At 42.2% G+C, this 19,536-nt stretch overlaps 1 protein-coding gene across 3 annotated transcripts in view; it reads right to left on the reverse strand.

The window, feature by feature from the left end:
• spdl1 (spindle apparatus coiled-coil protein 1) overlaps positions 1 to 19,315 on the reverse strand; it is a 60,631-nt gene extending 41,316 nt beyond the window's left edge. For 2 of the 3 annotated variants that reach the window (XM_068052034.1, XM_068052036.1), the window contains exon 1: positions 19,231 to 19,315. The gene's annotated coding sequence lies outside the window, so the exon portion shown is untranslated. Of the gene's footprint in view, positions 1 to 5,901; positions 5,955 to 19,230 lie in introns of those variants that run through there. The other variant, XM_068052035.1, reaches the window with a different exon arrangement.
• Between the last annotated feature and the right edge of the window lie 221 nt (positions 19,316 to 19,536).

Below are 19,536 nucleotides of genomic sequence, written 5' to 3' on the forward strand. Positions count from 1 at the left end.
GAGGAAGAAGACGAAAGGGGAAGAAGGGGGAGGAGGAAGAAGAAAGGGGAAGAAGAAAGGGGAGGAGGAAGAAGAAGAAGAAAGGGGAAGAAGGGGAGGAGGAAGAAGAAGAAGAAGAAAGGGGAAGAAGAAAGAAGAAGAAGAAAGGGGAAGAAGAAAGAAGAAGAAGAAAGAAGAATTACTCCACTAAAAGCAACTTAAGGTACTCATGTACAACCTACAAACACTGAAATGGCAGCACTGGTCATACATCAAACATTATTCAAAACAAAACATCTCATTCTTGAATAACTAATATTTGTGCACACAAGTAAGAGTCAATTACCATCTCCAACAAAAGAGAATCTAACCCTTTTCCCATGACATTCAACAGCATTACCATCATCATGAATCCCCCACCAACATCCTGGAGGTTACCATCGACAAGAAACCTAACTGGACTAGCCATATAAATACCGTAGCTACAAGAGCAGGTCAGAGGCAGGGAATTTTGCAGAGAGTAACTCACCTCCCGACTCCCCCAAAGCCTGTCTGCCATCCACAAGGCACAAGCCAGGAGTGAGATGGAATACTCCCCACTTACCTGGATGAGTGCAGCTCCACTCAGGAAGGTTGACACCATCCAGGACAAAGCAGCCCAACTGATTGGCACCCCATTCTCCACCTTAAACATTTACTCCCTCCACCACTGGTGCACAGTATGTACCATATACAAGATGCACTGCAGGAACTTGCCAAGGCTCCTTCGACAGCACCTTCCACATCTGCAACCTCTACCAACTAGAAGAACAAGGACAGCAGGGAACTTCCCCTCCAAAATCACTCAGCATCCTGACTTGGAAATATAATTGCTGTATCTTCACTAACTGAGTCAAAATCCAAAAACTCCTGCCCTAACACCACTGTGGGTGTGTGTGTACCTACAAGGCACTGGCCTGCTGTCACCTTCTCGAGGGCAGCTAAAGATGCACAATAAATGCTGGCCTTGCCAGCGACGCTAGTGGGGGTTGGGGTTTTAAAATCGTGGTCCTGGAGATTGTCTCCAGAACCCAACGCCTCCGGGACAGTCTGCCATTCTCAATGTGAGGGCGGGTGAAGAGGAAACAAGGAATCTGCTCACCTCCAATTAACGGCCCATTAAGCTCATGGAGCTTGTTAAGGGGTTGTAGGGGTCCACATTTGAATTTCAATTGGGATTCTGGCAAACCCGGCCTGTCTGGTGCACAATAGTGCACAGCTGTCAGGGTCACAGTGGGCAGAGGGAAAACTTTACTGTCGAGCCCAAAACATTACAACTTCCATGAGCATCTTGCACCAGACCAAGTGCAGGACATTTTAAAGGCGCTGTCTCATCTCTTTAATCTGCTGTCCTTCCAACGAGCTTCCTGCTCTCTGCGGCAAGGCAGCAGCAGGCCCCATCATGGCTGCCACCTGTCTTTGCTGCTCACAATCTGCCCTCTGCTCAATTAGGGCATTAACATTTAAAGATCGCTTTGCGTTAGCAATGCAGCTGAGGCACGGGGTCGGGACCCGAAAATCCACCAGGCGTCGGGATCCCGACCCCATTTTGAAAATTTGGCCCAATGCTCTGGAGTAGAACATGAACCCATGACCTTGACCCACGGGAAATAGGACTACCACAAGACTCAACATTTTTAACCCATTATGACCCCAAATATATATACCATAGCTAAGGGTGGAGATATACATCGATTTACCCAACTGGACAGCAGGACATTCTGTAATAACTAGAGCTACTACTATAATTGGCAAAGAATGATTTCTATGGTGACGAGCACTGAATTTTTAAAAAATGTATCATGCTCACAATGGGAACAGTGACGAAATATGAAATGAACTGGAGGAATTATGAAATAAAAGTCAACTGTTGAACAAAACTACAAAAAAAGGACACATCTGTGCCACAAAGTGGAGTAGAGTTCATGTGAGTCCTCCTGTACTGTCAATAAACGTGCTTGTCTGTTGAAGTCGAACCTCATTATCCACATCTGAATTAGCTTTGGGAAAAACATGGAAAAATGGCCCATTCCATGCTAACAACTCCTACCTGCAGGAATGGAACTAACAGGGACCTTTTCAGACAGACTGACTCCGAAGCCAAGGCCAAAATAATGTGAAATATCAAAAAAAAATGTATTATTCATTCATGGGAAGTGGGCATCGCTGGCCAGGCCAGCATTTATTGCCCATCCCTAATTGCCCTTGTTGAAGGTGGTGGTGAGCTGCCTTCTTGAACTGCTGCAGTCCATGTGGGGTAGGTACACCCACAGTGCTGTTAGGAAGGGAGTTCCAGGATTTTGACCCAGCGACAGTGAAGGAACTGCGATATAGTTCCAAGTCAGGATGGCGTGTGACTTGGAGGTGAACTTGCAGGTGGTGGTGTTCCCATGCATTTGCTGCCCTTGCACTTCTAGTTGGTAGAGGTCGCGGGTTTGGAAGGTGCTGTCTGAGCAGCCTTGGTGCGTTGCTGCAGTGCATCTTGTAGATGGTACACACTGCTGCCACTGTGCATCGGTGGTGGAGGGAGTGAATGTTTGTAGATGAGGTGCCAATCAAGCAGGCTGCTTTGTCCTTGTTGGTGTCGAGCTTCGACTGTTGTTGGAGCTGCACCCATCCAGGCAAGTGCAGAGTATTCCATCACACTCCTCACTTGTGCCTTGTAGATGGTGGACAGGCTTTGGGGAGTCAGGAGGTGAGTTACTCGCCGCAGGATTCCAAGCCTCTGACCTGCTCTTGTAGCCACGGTATTTACATGGCTACTCCAGTTCAGTTTCTGGTCAATGGTAGCCCCTAGGATGTTGATAGTGGGGCATTTCAGCGATGGTAATGCCATTGAATGTCAAGGGGAGATAGTTAGATTCTCTCTTGTTGGAGATGGTCATTGCCTGGCACTTGTGTGGCGCGAGTGTTACTTGCCACTTATCGCCAAGCCTGGATATTGTTCAAGTCTTGCTGCATTTCTACATGGACTGCTTCAGTATTGGAGGAGTCATGAATGGTTCTGAACATTTTGCAATCAGCGAACATCCCCACTTCTGACCTTAATGATTGAAGGAAGGTCATTGATGAAGCAGCTGAAGATGGTTGGACCTAGGCCACTTCCCTGAGGAACTCCTGCAGTGATGTCCTGGAGCTCAGGTGATTGACCTCCAACAGCCACAACCATTTTCCTTTGCGGTAGGTATGACTTCAGCCAGTGGAGGGTTTTCCCCCTGATTCCCATTGACCTTAGTTTTGCGAGGGCTCCTTGATGCCATACTTGGTCAAATGCTGCCTTGATGTCCAGGGCAGCCACTTTCACCTCACCTCTTGAGTTGAGCTCTTTTGTCCATGTTTGAACCAAGGCTGTAATGATGTCAGGAGCTGACTGGCCCTGGCGGAACCCAAACTGAGCGTCACCGAGCAGGTTATTGCTAAGCAAGTGCTGCTTGATGGCACTGTTGATGACACCTTCCATCATTTTACTGATGATTGAGTGTAGGAAATGAACCACATTCAGCCAACAGTGGAACAGTGTATGAATCACCCAAGGGGAGAAAGCCCTTAGTCACCTGACCAACACACCAACCTGACAATTTTCTACCTTAAATGGGTGTGAGAGAGACAGAAAGAGAGAAAAAAACTGCAGAGGTGGCCTTTTCCAGCCAGAACAGCTGTGAGACAGTTCCAGCTAAGCAGGAACCCTGCTAACAACATCTTTTAACTACTGCAGCGGAGAAGTTGCAAGGTAACTTTGGAACTCCCCATCTGCGATAGCGAATCAGGATTCCCCACTATCAACTTTGGATTGAGGCTTAACCACAAGGAGCCTGCGACAGTGGAGTCTTTTCAAGACAATGAACATTCAGACCTGCACCGCTTAAAGATTTCCTCCCAAAAGGTTTCTAAAGGTTTTTTAAACCAGCATACTCTTTTACAACAATTGGACTAACTGCATGCTACCACTCTACTCTCTATCTTTTGTATGTGTAGATGTGTGTGTGAATGCATGAATGGTGAAGTCGAACATTTTTCAGTTAGTGTAAAAATAAATATTTATCTTTCTTTTTAACCTGTGAGAAAACCTGCCATTTGTCTATTTATTTGACCCTGAAAACACTTGGACTAAAAAACTTTTCAAAATACTGTGGTCAGTTGAGAGGTGAAAAGTGGAAATCACCCATGCCACTTCCCATCTCTCCGTAACAAATCACTTAGCCCAAAAGAAAACTCTTGAAAACAGCTTTCACTAATATCCCATCCTTGACGTTAATCTTTCTACATACCCATGAAATGTTGCAAAAACAGGTGGCCAAACCTCAAGGATGTGTCGTAGTTAGTTTCATATGACATCTACATATGTTAACATAACAGAGTCAGCAAAGGGTGACTCAGAACAAGCACATTGATTTGTAGTCTATAATAAATATGTCGTAAATATCCTCCATTTATCTGGCAGGTACCTCACCTAAGATCAATGAATACCTTATCCAAAGAAACAGAAAGAAAACGGCAAAGATTTGGAGGATTAGCATGGCAGGGGCAAGGATCTGGGGGAAAAATAACTAAGAATGGGAAGCAAGGTATGGAAAATAATCCACTTAGTGAAAACCAGGAATGCTTAGCACACTCACCTTTTAGCGTTATGGGATGTACACCATCAAAGATCTCAAGAGAAACTTCCCAACATACCAAAGTCAATTCAACTACAGCAATAAATATGACCCAAGGTCAAGTCATCTATATTATCTCTTGATTAAAAATAACCTTTCATACCACAGATATAATTTAAAAGAACTAAATATATTTTCACTTCCTAAACCACAAGAAAAGTCAGACCAGTAATTTTTTTTTGGCCAGACAGGCAGAAAAACATGCAACCTACACAAAACATAGAACTATAATGAAATACTCCTTCCTATCACATAAATCCAGATCTAAGCATCCCTAGTTTAAAGCAAATGCACAAAATGTAACAGCTCACTGCCAAATATTAGGATGATGTACCCTAATGCAGACACTCTTTATAAAAAAAAGTGTTTATATAAAAATATTGCATTATTCAATGTGAATGATTAAATGGACTGTAATGCAACCATGAGCAGCAACAATTATGCTCAGCATCATTTCAATAATGCTAATTTTAAACATTTTTGTACCATTAGTTTTTTCCAAGTTATATAGATTCTAATCCAAAGGTTATAAGTCTCTGCAGCCCAGTCAGTAATTAATTGTATAATTACTTTTGTGCCATGCCAGGTTAGAAAAGGCGTACGTAGAAAATGAAAGAAAGCGAGAATTTGAAGAGTTAAACTTCCGCAGACTCTCACAAGGCAGTGCAGTACAGGACTACAGATCGAAAGAATAAATCCTGTGCAATATATGCTTGAGCAATCTTTTGATTAGCTTTGGTACTGCTTGTTCCAAAGTGCTTAGTTGTTCAAGAAGTCTTCACGATGCTGTCAATGCCTGACTCAGTTGAATTGTACAAAAGATAGACGTGCATAGACTGCAACGACGCAGCCACAAGCCTAAAAGTAAGTGACTCACAGGTTCCATCTCTGCCACACTCACTCTATCCAAGCTAAATGTATTACTTTTCTGTTATAATCACAACAGCAATATAATTGATCCTCATGGCCTTTCTAAAAAGCAATTCTAATTCTATACAATTAGAATGATAATAACTGTAGGCTTCTGGTATTCTTCCTGCATGATCCAAAGTGGGTACAAATGCTCTCGCACTGCTACTGTTCCTAAAGACAAATATATGAATGCAGATTCATGTATTATGCAATCTCAAACTGCTTCACGCTCAGCAACCCTATACTTTCAGTACACAGCATCACCATAAATTCCAAATAAAACATCAAATGCCTGGACCATGGGAGAATAACTCACCGAATATATTTGAATGTCAGTACCACACTGTGCTCCTAAACACAGAGCTTCTTGTGTTTGCAGTTTAAAAAAAAACTCCCAGCACTTCTGCACTTGTGTTTACGTAAAATACAGGGCCTAGGTCACATTGTTGTCACAGCAACCATTTGCAATAAACTCCAGGGCAGCCTATTTTCTGTCTTTCTGAAGAAATTTCTGGTCAGTTGACTTTTACCTTCAGAAAATTAGATGAATTTTGCCTACAGAATTACACAATTTATAGCTGTTCTAAATACCAAGCAACTTGCTTTACAGTAATTATAATTCATGTTCATAATTAAAAGCAAGATGCAAAAAATAATTAATGCACATTGTACCATAAAAGAGATGTAAATTTGCATCGTTGGGGAAAGCACACTATTTACTTTGTTAAATTGGCAGATTAGCAATTTATATCATTAGTTTCTGCATCTTAATTTTGAGGCCTGCAATCCATGGAACCTTTTTTCTTTGAAAGATTCCATTGTTAATAACATCCTGTAAACATCCAAGGATTAAGCCTGTCCATAAAACACCATCCATCAATGACCTAGCAGAGCCCTAGAGATTCCTAACTTGATTTTTTTTTAGGTGATTGCATTTTCATGGGAAACATAACTATATTTTTGGAAGGAGTGGTAGTTCTATAATCAATCTACAGCTGCAAAGTTCAGTCACTAGTTAAATGGCAAAGAGAATTAAAATAATTCAGCTATGAAGGTTTGAGAGATTAGGAATTACTTCCTTCAAAAAAAATTAGTGCCACACCAAAAGATTAAATATCTCAAGCATACTCCCCTACAAGTAGAGAATGTATCCAAGTTTGATGAACAACAGGATTTTTTACAACAGACAGGAATGTATATATGTGCAGGACCAATTCCCTACTGGAGCTTTATCGTAACATCTCAACACAGTTTATTTTTAAGGATTTTGCCCCACTAGTCTCCTTACATTCTGCTAAACAACCACTTACCTGCCAAAATGGAGAACTGATTCACTCTTTACGCTGTGCTCTTACGGACATACGAACTATGAGGAGTAGGCCACTCAACCCTTTAAGCCTGCTCTGCCATTCAATAAGTTCATGGTTGAACTGATTACTCCACATTCCCACCTACCCCCGATAACCTTCCACCCCCTTGTTTATTAAGAATCTATCTAACGCTGCCTTAAAAATATTCAAAGACTCTGCTTCCACCGCCTATTGCAGAAGAGAATTCCAAAGACTCACCACCTCAAAGAATTTCTCATCTGTCTTAAATGGGAAACCCCTTATTTTTAAAGGGTGACCTTGAAAGGGGCGGCACCGCAGCCTCACAGCTCCAGGGACCCGGGTTCGATTCCGGGTACTGCCTGTGTGGAGTTTGCAAGTTCTCCCTGTGTCTGCGTGGGTTTTCTCCGGGTGCTCCGGTTTCCTCCCACAAGCCAAAAGACTTGCAGGTTGATAAGTAAATTGGCCATTATAAATTGTCACTAGTATAGGTAGGTGGTAGGGAAATATAGGGACAGGTGGGGATGTTTGGTAGGAATATGGGATGAGTATAAATGGGTGGTTGATGTTCGGCACAGGCTCGGTGGGCCGAAGGGCCTGTTTCAGTGCTGTATCTCTAATCTAAAAAAAAAACCTCTAGTTCGAGATTCTCCCACAGGGGGAAACATCTTTTCTACAACCACCCTGTCAAGAGCCCTCAGGATCTTATATGTTTCAATCAAATCGCCTCTTACTCTTCTAAATTCCAGCGGATACAAGTCTAGCCTGTCCAATCTTTCCTCATAAGACAGCCCGCCCATTCCAGGTATTAGCCTAGTAAACCTTCTTTGTACTGCCTCCAACGCATTATATCCTTCCTTAAATAAAGAGAACAGTACTGTACACAGTACTCCAGATGTGGTCTCACCAATGGCCTGTATAGCTGAAGCATAACCTCCCTACTTTTGTATTCAATTCCCCTTGTGATAAACATTAACATTCTAATTTCCTAGTTACTTGCTGTACCTGCATTCTAACCTTTTGTGATTCATGCACTAGGACACCCAGATCCCTCTGCATCTCAGAGCTCTGCAATCTCTCACCATTTAGATAATATGCTTCTTGCCAAAGTGGACAATTTCCCACATTATACTCCATTTGCCAGGTCTTTGCCCACTCACTTAACCTATCTATATCTCTTTGTAGCCTCCTTATGTCCTCTTCACAACTTACTTTCCTATCTATCTTTGTGTCATCAGCAAATTTAGCAACCACACCTTCGGTCCCTTCATCGAAGTCATTAATATAAATTGTAAAAAGTTGAGGCCCCAACACAGATCCCTGTGGCACACCACTCGTTACATCTTGCCAACCAGAAAATGACCCATTTATGCCTACTCTGTTTCCTGTTGGCATGGATAGAAGATTGGTTAATTAATATGTTACCCCCTACACCATGAGCTTTTATTTGCTGCAATAACCTTTGATGTGGCATGTTATCAAATGCCTTCTGGAAATCTAAGTACAATACATCCACCGGTTCCCCTTTATCCACAGCACATGTAACTCCCTCAAAGAACTCCAATAAATTGGTTAAACATGGTTTGCCTTTCACAAAACTATGTTGACTCTGCCTGATTACCTTGAATTTTTCTAAATGACCTGCTATAAAGTCTTTAATAATAGCTTCTAACATTTCCCCTAAGAAAGATGTTAAGCTAACTGGCCTGTAGTTTCCTGCTTTCTGTCTCCCTCCCTTTTTGAATAAAGAAGGTACATTTGCTATTTTCCAATCTAACAGAACCTTCCCCAAATCTAGGGAATTTAGGAAAATTAAAACTAACGCATCAACTATCTCGCTAGCCACTTCCTTTAACACCTTAGGATGAAGTCCATCAGGACCCGGGGACTTGTCAGCACACAGCTCCAACAATTTGTTCAGTACCACTTCCCTGGTGATTGTAATTTTCTTGAGTTCCTCCCTCTCTTCCATTTGCTCACTTACAGCTAATACTGGGATGTTACTTGTATCCTCAATAGTGAAGACTGATGCAAAATCTCTGTTCAATTCATCTGCCATCCCCTATTATCCATTATTAACTCCCCAGACTCACTTGTTATAGGACCAACGCTCACCTTGTTAACTCTTTTCTTTTTTAAATATCTATAGAAATTCTTACTATCTGTCTTTATATTTCTAGCTAGCTTTCTCTCGTACTTTATTTTACCTTCCTTGTCAAACTTTTAGTCATTCTTTGCTGTTTTTTACATTCTGTCCAATCATCTGACCTCCCTCCCATCTTTGCGCAATTATAGGATTTGTCTTTAAGTTTGATACTATCTTTAACTGTTTTAGTTAACCACAGATGGCGAGTCCCACCTTTGGAATTTTTCTTTCTCATTTAAATGCATCTATTCTGTGTATTCTGAAATATCCCCTTAAATGTGTGCCACTGCATCTCTATTGATCTATCCCTTAACCAGATTTGCTAGTTCACTTTAGCTAGCTCTGGTTTCATACCCCCATAATTGCCCTTATTTAAGTTTAAAATACTGGTCTTGGACCCACTCTTCTCTCCCTCCAACGGAATGTAAAATTCAATCATATTATGATGGCTGCTACCTCGGGGTGCCTTAACTATGAGGTCATTAATTAATCCTATCTCATTGCACAATACCAGGTCTAGTATAGCCTGCCCTCTGGTTGGATCCAGAACATATTGTTCCAAGAAATTATCCCAAAAACATTCTATGTTCTCCCTCTCCAGAGTGGAGATGGGTTGACACCTAGGTTACATGGGAATGTAGGAACAGGAGTAGGCCATTTAGCCTCTCAAGCCTATTCTGCCACTCACAGCTGATCTGCGACCTAACTCCATATGCCCAGCTTTGCCCCATATCCTTTAATACCTTTGGCTAACAAAAATCTATCAATCTCAGATTTAAAACTTACAATTGATTTAGCTTCAATTGCCTTTTGTGGAAGAGAGTTTCAAACTTCTACTACCCTTTGTATGTAAAAGTGTTTCTTCATTTCACTCCTGAAAGGTTTGGCTCTAATTTTTAAACTATGCGCCCTAGTCCTAGACTCCCCAACTAGCGGAAATATAGTTTCTCTCAATCTACCCTATCTGTTGCCCTTAACATCTCAAAAACTTTGACCAAATCAGCCCTTAGCTTTCTAAGTTCCAGAGAATACAACCAGTGTTTGTTTAATCTTTCCTCCTAGCTTAACCATTCTATCATTCAAAAAAAATCTACATTTCCTAAGGTGTGATGCCCAGAACTACTCGCATTACTCAAGATGTAGTCTAAACAGAGCTTTGCATATGTTATGATCCTGTAGTTTTTTTTCGGGAAATATATGGTGTGTCTTTCAGACAGCAAAGGATCAGTACTGCTTTCAGAACAAGCAGGCCTCAGGAGTTACCGAGAAGGTGCATTTTGCCATTGGACACAACCTTACAGAGAGGGAACCAACCAGCTTCAAAGGGTGCATCCTGGTTGCCTTGGATACAGCCACTGGACTGAGCAGAGAGATACATTTGTTACAATTTAATTTTGAACTGGATTATAGTGAAAACAGATTGTTCTAACTGAGGACACAGACAGACAGCTGCATGTTAGCACCTGAAAGGAGCGCTCTCAGACCATTTAAACTGAAGGAAGAGAATTTAGTTTGTTTATTTATTTTTCTCTCTCAAAATTCTAAAATGTTAGCCAAAACAGAGATCTCTGATAATTTAAACTGAAGGAAGGGAAGTTAGACTGTGATAATCTTTTATCCCTCAAAAATTCTAAAGCCAAATTGCTTCATGAAGAAGTGTTTGCAAGTTATTAATTGTTGAAATTCATCGTTGGAGAAGGAAAGCAACAATTTCGACTTCTGGATTAGACTACGGACTGTTCTACTGAAGAACATTTTTCCCCATTGGACGGTTGTGAGGACTTCAAGCAACCTTGGAATGTCCCAAATCCGGCAGGAGCATAAATCTGCATGGACTCTAATTTTTTTCTATTTTAAATGTTGTTTATATCTTAGTGGTGTTTAAGAATTTAGTTTTTCTAATTAAACAGTTAATTATTGATTTAAAAGACATCTGGTTTGGTTAGCCTCATTCGGGGGTTAATAGATGGGATAATTTGGCTGGGTCTTAATTTTGGAAAGTTTAAAATGATATGTTAGGCAATCTGTGGAGGTGCGCTTCACCCACCACAATCAGAATCGTATTTTTGATTGGGGGCTTTGAGTGGAGCGGTCGGTCGCAACAATAGCTAAAGCATGACTTCTACCCCCTTGCATTCTAGCCCTCGAGATATAAAGGCCAGCATTCCATTAGCCTTTTTGATTCTTTTCTGTACCTGTTCATAATATTTTATGAACGTGTACCTGGATTTCCAAGTCCTTTTGGACTTCCAGTGTTGCTAGCTTATCACTATTTAGAAAGTGCTTTGTACTATTCTCTTTAAGTTCAAAGTGGATGACCTCACATTTGCCTACATTGAAATCCATTTGCCACAGTTTTATTCACTTATTCTATCAATATCTCTTCAGAATTTTACACTTCCATTTACACTTACAACACCACCTGTCTTTGTGTCATCAGCAAATTTGGATATGTGGCTTTCTAACCCATCTAATTCATTAATGAATACAGTGAATAGTTAAGGCCCCAACACAGATCCTTGCAGGTTACCGCTAGTTCCATTCTGCCCATTATCCCTACTCTCCATCCCCTTCCAATCAGCCAATTTTCTAACCAGGTCAATAACTTGCCTTCAACTCCATGAACTTCAACTTTAGCTAACAGTCTGTGAGAGACTATATCAACTGCCTTCTGGAAGTCCCTATAAACATCCATAGATATTCCCCTATCCACTACTTTAGTCTCTTCTTTCAAAAATTCAAACAGCTTTGTCAGGCATGACCTATGCTTTACAAATTTATGCTGACTGGTTGAAAGCTCTTTTTCATAGCATGGCATCAGCTGGGGTCTAAGCCCAAGGTGCAGGCCCATTCTTTTCCTCTTTTTGTGGTTGGCAGATCTACTGCGTTTCACTTACATTTGTCTGTTTTAACTTATTTGGTGCACATTAGCTTTTTTTCCCCATTATGTTTTCCTCATGTTTTTGTCACATGGGTCCTTATTGTATGTTGTCACTCCCTCCACCATTTGCATATTCTGTTGTCCTTTCAAAATGTCTGCGTGATCTCACAGATGATCTTTTATATCATGTAACAGATCTACCAAGCAGTATGCAAATCATTGAACACATGAACTCCCTCTCTGGAATAGATGCAGTAATTTCTGGCTTCCCCCTCCCCATAGTCCAGTAACCTGGTGTTTCTCTTTACAAATGCTGACTGACCAATGAATATCCAGCATTTTCAATGCTATTTCATAAATAAAAGGAGCATTTGGAAGCACTAATAGGTTAATGTTAATTCAATTCATTCTCCACAATTACACTCAAACTCCACCAAACCAGAAACCTCAATGATGTTACCTACAGTAAACAAAATATTGAAAATTAACATAATGGGATTAAATAAAATATCACAGCTCTTAGTTAACTTTTACAATTGTTAATTGGTGAGATTCCTGCTTTATTATAAGAGAACTGGGAAAGATCTGTGCGAGTCAGAAGTGAAATACATATTGCTGGCTTACATAGATAGTATTATAAATACAGCAGCCAGAAAGGGCAACGAGATATATTTGCCTCTGTCATACAGGAAAAATTCACTTATTTAGGTGGTCCTTAGTGCCTCCAAAGGAAGTTATACCATTCCAGTTAATCTACAACTCCACTGGAAAAGTCAGGGTTGCCATTAATAGTTCGTTTTAAAGGGGACAGGCACAAGTTGACTGTTTCATAACACAAAAAATGCTTACTGGGCTGCAGTTATACTGAGAACAGAACCTGTATTGAACAGTTTAAAGCAGCAGTTTATACTGCCATCTCTATACTGTCAAAGTATTGTATGTGTTCACGATTTTAAATAAGCATAAAGCATGGCTAAACAGTGGCCCAATGCATGTGAAATCTTCACTAAAGAGTGGACTGATAGCTCTTTCTTCATTCTAAAAATGTGAAAGTGGACCAAGAATTTTAAGTTAAGTTTAGAAAGTTAACTTTGCACCTTTCACAATTGTACTGCAAATCGAGATGAAACATAACAGATGAACTGTGAATACAGACAGTACAATCTAAAACACAAAGGCGGGAGGGGAAGGTCTGAATTATTCAAGACTTACAAATTTGCAAAAAATGATAAGTAGCTAAGTTTACAGGAAATTGGAGATCCAATTCTATGTAAAACATGTGAACATCTGCAGAAAAGCTCAATGCTGAAGTGAAATGTAAATCTCTCCAGCACCAATGTCTCTGTAGCAGGACAGAAGAAGCCTTTTAAAGAGTTTATAATGGACAATTCCAGGCTGTCTTTGGATTAGATATACTGTTAGGACCAAGGTGGGAGTAATGCACTGTTAATTCAATCCCACTACTCCACAGGTCATAGCATATTAGTAAAGTTTCCCACCTACCAGAAAATAGCCAAATTAAACACTATTTGTCCCCCAGGATAAAGCACACCACACCAGGTTTGTTTAAACAACAAAATTAAGTATTAATAAACTAGGTCTTAAACAATAATGAGATAACTCTACATGTGAAAAGATTCTTTCAAAGCTTCTTATTCTTCCTAACCCTCACGCCCGTACATACATACACACACACACACACACATTAAAAAAACGGTTATCCAGGAGAAAAGGATGTTTTCAGATTACAGCAGTTTCTTAGGCATAACAAAATAATTAGGTTATCACGTTCTGGTAAGATATTTCCAGGTCGGTGAGGTATCCCAGAGCCGAATAGGTGGATGCCACTCAAAGTCTCTCCAGGCGAGGTTGAAGAAGTTTGAGATGGGTAGGCATTCACGACACTTGGTCTGCAGCCGGCGTCACACAGATCTTTCAGCAAAGGGTGTAGCAACAGGACTACCTGGGTTTTGAAAAAGCAGTCTAGCAATAGAAGCTTTCAGGATCTCCCAAAACATAAGAGGCAGAGACTTTTCAGAGACTGGAGGAAATGGGAATCTGCTTCCTTTAGAAATGCAGGGCTTCCTCTCAGCAAAGCAGCCTTCCTCCAGAGAGTAACAACTCATCTTTTCCTCTCCCGGGCTCTTTTTTCTCTCTCCAGGCAGACCACAGCCACCACCTCAAAATGTAGAATTTCTTTTTACAAGAGAGGCAAGCCTTCTTTTGCAGGGAGAGATCTTTTTCTGTACTCTGCACAAAACAGGTCCCAGACAGTTTGTTCTGCCTCCTGCCTGTCTGGCACTGGTCTTTCACAAAGCAAAGTGAAACTGAACACTAACAATAAGTCATGAGGCCTGTCATTTTCCCTTGCTGTTGTTTGGAGCAGGTGTCTTTCAGTCTGTCCCATTCAGTTCAAACACCAAGTCTCAGCTTTCAATGTTCACAGAAAAATCCTCTTTCTCAGCCTTTTTAAAAACACACAGAATTCTTAGCCTTCAATAAAAAAAACCTCATGACAAAACTTAGCATGATTTATTTTTCTTAAACATCCAAATAAAAAAAGGTTGAGCCACTGCACTTTAAGTTTACAGCGTATGTTGCAGATCGCAGTAAATCTGACCTACTGTTTATCTTACAAATTTTGGACACAGACCTGCTAAGTTTCATAATTTTTCTTCATTCATTCTTGGGATACAGGTGTCACTGGCAAGGCCAGCATTTGTTGCCCATCCCTACTTGCCCTGGAGAGTGTGGTGGTGAGGCGTCTTCTTGAACTGTTGCAGTTTATGTGGTATAGGTACACCCACTGTGCTCCTGGGAAGGAAGTTTCAGGATTTTGATCCAGCAGTGAAGGAATGGCGATATAGTTCCATGTAAGGATGTTGTGTGGCTTGGAGGGGACTTTCAGGTGGCAGTGTTCCCATGCATCTGCTGCCCTTGTCCTTCTAGGTGGTAGAAGTCACAGGTTTAGAAGGTGCTGTTGAAGGAGTCTTGGTAAGTTGCTGCAGTACATTGTGTAAATGGTACATAATGCTACTACTGTGCGCCGTGGAGGGAGTAAATGTTTAAGCTGGTGGATGGGGTGCTGATCAAGTGGGCTGCATCAGCCCAGCTAGTGTCGAGCTTACTGAATGTTGTTGGAGCTGCACCCATCCAGTCAAATGGAGAGTATTCCATCACACTCCTGACTTATGCCTTGTTGATGGTGGACAGGCTTTTGGGAGTCAAGTGGGTTACTTGCCACAGAATTCCTAACCTCTGACCTGTGCTTGTAGCCACAGTTTTTATGTGGTTGGTCCATTTCAGCTTCTAGTCAATGGTAACCCTCAGGATGTTGACGTTGGGGGATTCTGCAATGGTAATGCCATTGAATGTCATGGGGAGATGGCTAGATTCTCTCTTGTTGGAGATGGTCATTCACACCACACAAGTGCCAGGCAATGTTACTTGCCACTTATCAGCCTAAATGTTGTCCAGGTCTTGCTGCGTGCAGGCACAGACTGCTTCAGTATCTGAGGAGTTGCAAATGGTACTGAACACTGTGCGATTATCAGCAAACATCCCCACTGCTGACCTTATGACAGAAGGTTATTGATGAAGCAGCTGAAGATGGTTGGGCAGAGGACACTACCTTGAGGAACTCCTGCAGCAATGTCCTGGGACTGAGATGACTGGCCTCCAACAACCACAATCATCTTCCTTTGCACAAGGTATGACTCCAACCAGTGGAGAGTTTTCCCCCTGATTCCTTTTGACTTCAATTTTGCCTTGATGCCACACTTGGTCAAATGCTGCTTCGATGCCAAGGACAGTCACTCTCACCTCACCTCTGGAATTCAGCTCTTTTGTTCATGTTCGGACCAAGGCTGAGCATCGGCAAGCAGGTTATTGCTGAGTAAGTGCTGCTTGATAGCACTGTTGATGATACCTTCCACCACTTTGTTGATGATTGAGATTAAAGAGATGGGCCAGTAATTGGCTGGAATGGATTAGTTATGCTTTTTGTGGACAGGACATATCTGGGCAATTTTCCACATTGTTGGGAAGATGCCAGTGTTGTACTGTTTTGCTCAGAGCACAAGTTCTGGAGCACAAGTCTTCAGTAGTACAGCTGGGATGTTATCACAGCCCATTGCCTTTGCTGTATCCAGTGCCTTTAATTGTTTCTTGATATCACATGGAGTGAATTAAATTGGCTAAAGCCTGGCATCTGTGATGCCTGGGACCTCAAGATGAGGCAGAGATGGATCACCCACTCAGCACTTCAGGCTGAAGATGGTTGCAAATGCTTCAGCCTTTTGCGCTGATATGCTGGGCTCCCCCATCATTGAGATGGTTGTGGAACCTCCTCCTCTGTTTAGTTGTTTAATTAGCCACCACGTTGCCACTTTCAGTGTTGTACCTCTCTATGACCATTCATGACTGAATGTGGCAGCACTGCAGAGCTTTGATCTAATCTGTTGGTTGTCTCACATGCCACACCCGCTATTTAGTATACTCTCCTGCACGCCTCATTGAATGAGGGTTGATCCCCTGGTTGATGGTAATGGTACAGTGAGGGATATGCCAGGCCATGAGGTTCCAGATTGTGGTTGAATACAATTCTGCTGCTTCTGATGTCTCGCAGCACTTCATGGATGCCCAGTTCTGAGCTGCCAGATCTGTTCTGAATCTATTCCATTTAACACGATGGTAGTGCCACACATGACAGAACGTTCTCAGTGTAAAGACAGGTCTTTGTCTCCACAAGGACCACGCGGTGGTCACTCCTACCAATACTGTCATGGACAGATGCATCTGCGACAGACTGGTGAGGCTGAGGTCAAGTAGGCTTTTCCCTCTTGTTGATTCTCTCATCACCCACTGCAGGCCCAGTCTGGCAAATATGTCTTCAGGACTTGGCCAGCAGTGTTGCTACTGAGCTACTCTATGTGATGGACATTGAAGTCCCCCACATAGAGTACATTCTGTGCCCTTGCTACCCTTACTGCTTCTTTTAAGTGGCATTCAACATGGAGGAGTACTGATACATGAGCTGAGGGAGGGAAATAGGTGGTAATCAGCAGGAGGTTTCCTTGCCCAATTTTGACCTGATGCCATGAAGCTTCATGGGGTCCAGAGTCATCGTTGAGGACTCCGAGAGTCACTCGCTCCTGAATGTATACCACTGTGTCACCTCTGCTGGGTCTGTCCTAGCAGTGGGACAGGACATTACCAGGGATGGTGATGGAGGAGTCCAGGGCATTGACTAAGGTATTATCCAATGAGTATGACTATGCCAGGCTGCTACTTCACCCGTCCATGGGACAACTCTCTCAATTTTGGCACTAGTCCCAGATGTTCATGAGGACGACTTTGCAGGGTAAACTGGACAAGGTGTGCCTTTGTTGATGCCAGATGATCCATTCAGTTTTATTCTTATTTTGACTTTTCTGTAGCAGTTTGATACAAGTATGTAGCTTGCTGGGACACTTCAGAAAGCAGTTAAACGTCAACCATATTGACATGTGTCTGGACTCACATGTAAGCCAGACTGGGCAAGGACAGCAGATTTCCTTCCCCAAGGACATTAGTTAACCAGATGGGTTTTAAGGCAATCTGGTAGTTTCAAGGTTACCATTACTGTGACCAGCTTTTTATTCCAGATTTATTAATTAATTGAATTTAAATTCCACTTGCTGCCGTGGTGTGATTTGAACCCATGTCTCAGGAAGATTAGTCTGGGCCTTTGGATTACTAGTCCAGTAACATTACTACAATGCTATCATTCCACTATGTAGTTCATCACTTTCTATAAAGGAAAATTTATCTCCTTCTGTAATTTGCAATACAAGATATTACCAGTAACACTCATTCCATAATGTTGCAATTTTCTCCAACCTCTTGCATTTACTTAGTGCCTGTAGTGGAAAAGGAGGAGAGGTTGTAGATGGAGTGACATTTTGCAAAGACAGATAAGCTCAAGGGTTTTGTTTGAAAGAAGGGATTGATGACAGCAGTATTGAAAGGAAGGTGGTCAATATCAGAGGAAATGGAACCATTTAGTGGCATCTAGCTTGGGTGGCCAGAGGTTTAGTGGGAATTGACTTCAGAAAAGAGGATGTGAATTTCATGAGTAAGATGAGCTTAGACGAAAGAGATAAGCGAGAGGGAAGAGGGTTCAGGGCTCAGCGTAGGGGTTGGGGGGGGGAAACAGGTTTGACTTTAAAGAGAAGGGGGAAAGCAGAAGCAGCTGAACGGATGTTATCAACTTTTGTAACAAATAAGTCCAAGAGCTCCTCACACAAGTTGGAGATGAAAGTGTAGGGGATCAGGAAAGGTATTTAAGGTTGGTGCAACCCTCTCTCAAAGGAAATAAAATTGACATTTCCAAAAATTTAATCTTAGTAATATTGTGTACAAGTTTGCTCAATTTAGCAGAAGACCTCAAATTTTGATTATGGAGGGCAACCAAATAAACAAAACCATAGTTCCAAAAGATACGCACAAACACAAATCAAGAAAAGGACAGTAAATAACATTTTACACTACATCACATTTTATCAGTGATCTGAAATCGTCATAAATGCTGGAATGGGTCTGCTGAGTATGTAACAATCTTTGTTAGACTGAAAAAACGTTTGATTTACTATTTGCTTAGGTATTCATTTTGTTCCTGACTCGATTTCTCCTAAAATCCGCAATGCAGTTTAATCTGACACCATTCTAACTGCAGTTTGCAAATAAATGAGAGCTATCCGGTGACCCGCGAGTCTCCTGACAGCCCATCTGTCTCTCTAATGCAATTTGGTTAGTTATATATATTTTTGGTAGCTCCGGATTTATTTCATCGATTGTTGGCGGTATGTGCAAGAGCACTGGCAATAATATTGAATCCTCGTAGGTTGTGTACTTGCAATTAGCTTCCCTTTAAAAGAAAAACAGAGTGGATGTCTTGCGTTTAAAGCTGCAATTACTACAGGCAATGGTCTGACTTCGTTTCGTCCAGGAATTTTCTGAATGGGAGCTGATGGCAAGGAACGAGGAAACAGACAGTACATCCCATGGAACTGGGTTCCCTTGGAGACCCACCGCGAGGTATAAAAGGCCCCCTCTCTGCAGCTGAGAGGAGCCGCGGCTGGCATTCCACAGGAAGTAGTCCAGGCTCGCTCTGGCTATTAAAGCTGAGCCAAAACTTGGGGAATTTGCTGTGGCCGGGGTTAGAAAGCGCCTTTTCTTCCCCTGGGTCTGAAGCATACATTCCTCTATCCGATTTAAACTACCTTTCCCCCCCCCCGGCCGCCTCTTTACCTGTTTGAGGCACGGTGCGATAATGCCGCTAAGGTTCCTCCACACAAACGCGCGAGCTCCTCACTGAATGCAACTCCCAACCGTCCCCCCCACTCAATGCAGTTTGAACTCGGCACGCTCCACACAGCCAGCCAATCACCGCGCTCCCTCTCGCAACCGCCAAACCGCCCCCTGCCTCGCGCCAGGTGTGGCGGGAGCTGTAGTCCGCCAGCGGACTGGTGGAAGATTGCAGAAGGAGAAAAAGAATATAAAAAAACAAGAAATGCTGGAAATACTCCGCAGGTCTGTGGAGAGAGAAGCAGAGTC

Source organism: Heterodontus francisci, chromosome 19 (genome assembly GCF_036365525.1).
Source record: "Heterodontus francisci isolate sHetFra1 chromosome 19, sHetFra1.hap1, whole genome shotgun sequence".
NCBI classification, from domain to species: Eukaryota; Metazoa; Chordata; class Chondrichthyes; order Heterodontiformes; family Heterodontidae; genus Heterodontus; species Heterodontus francisci.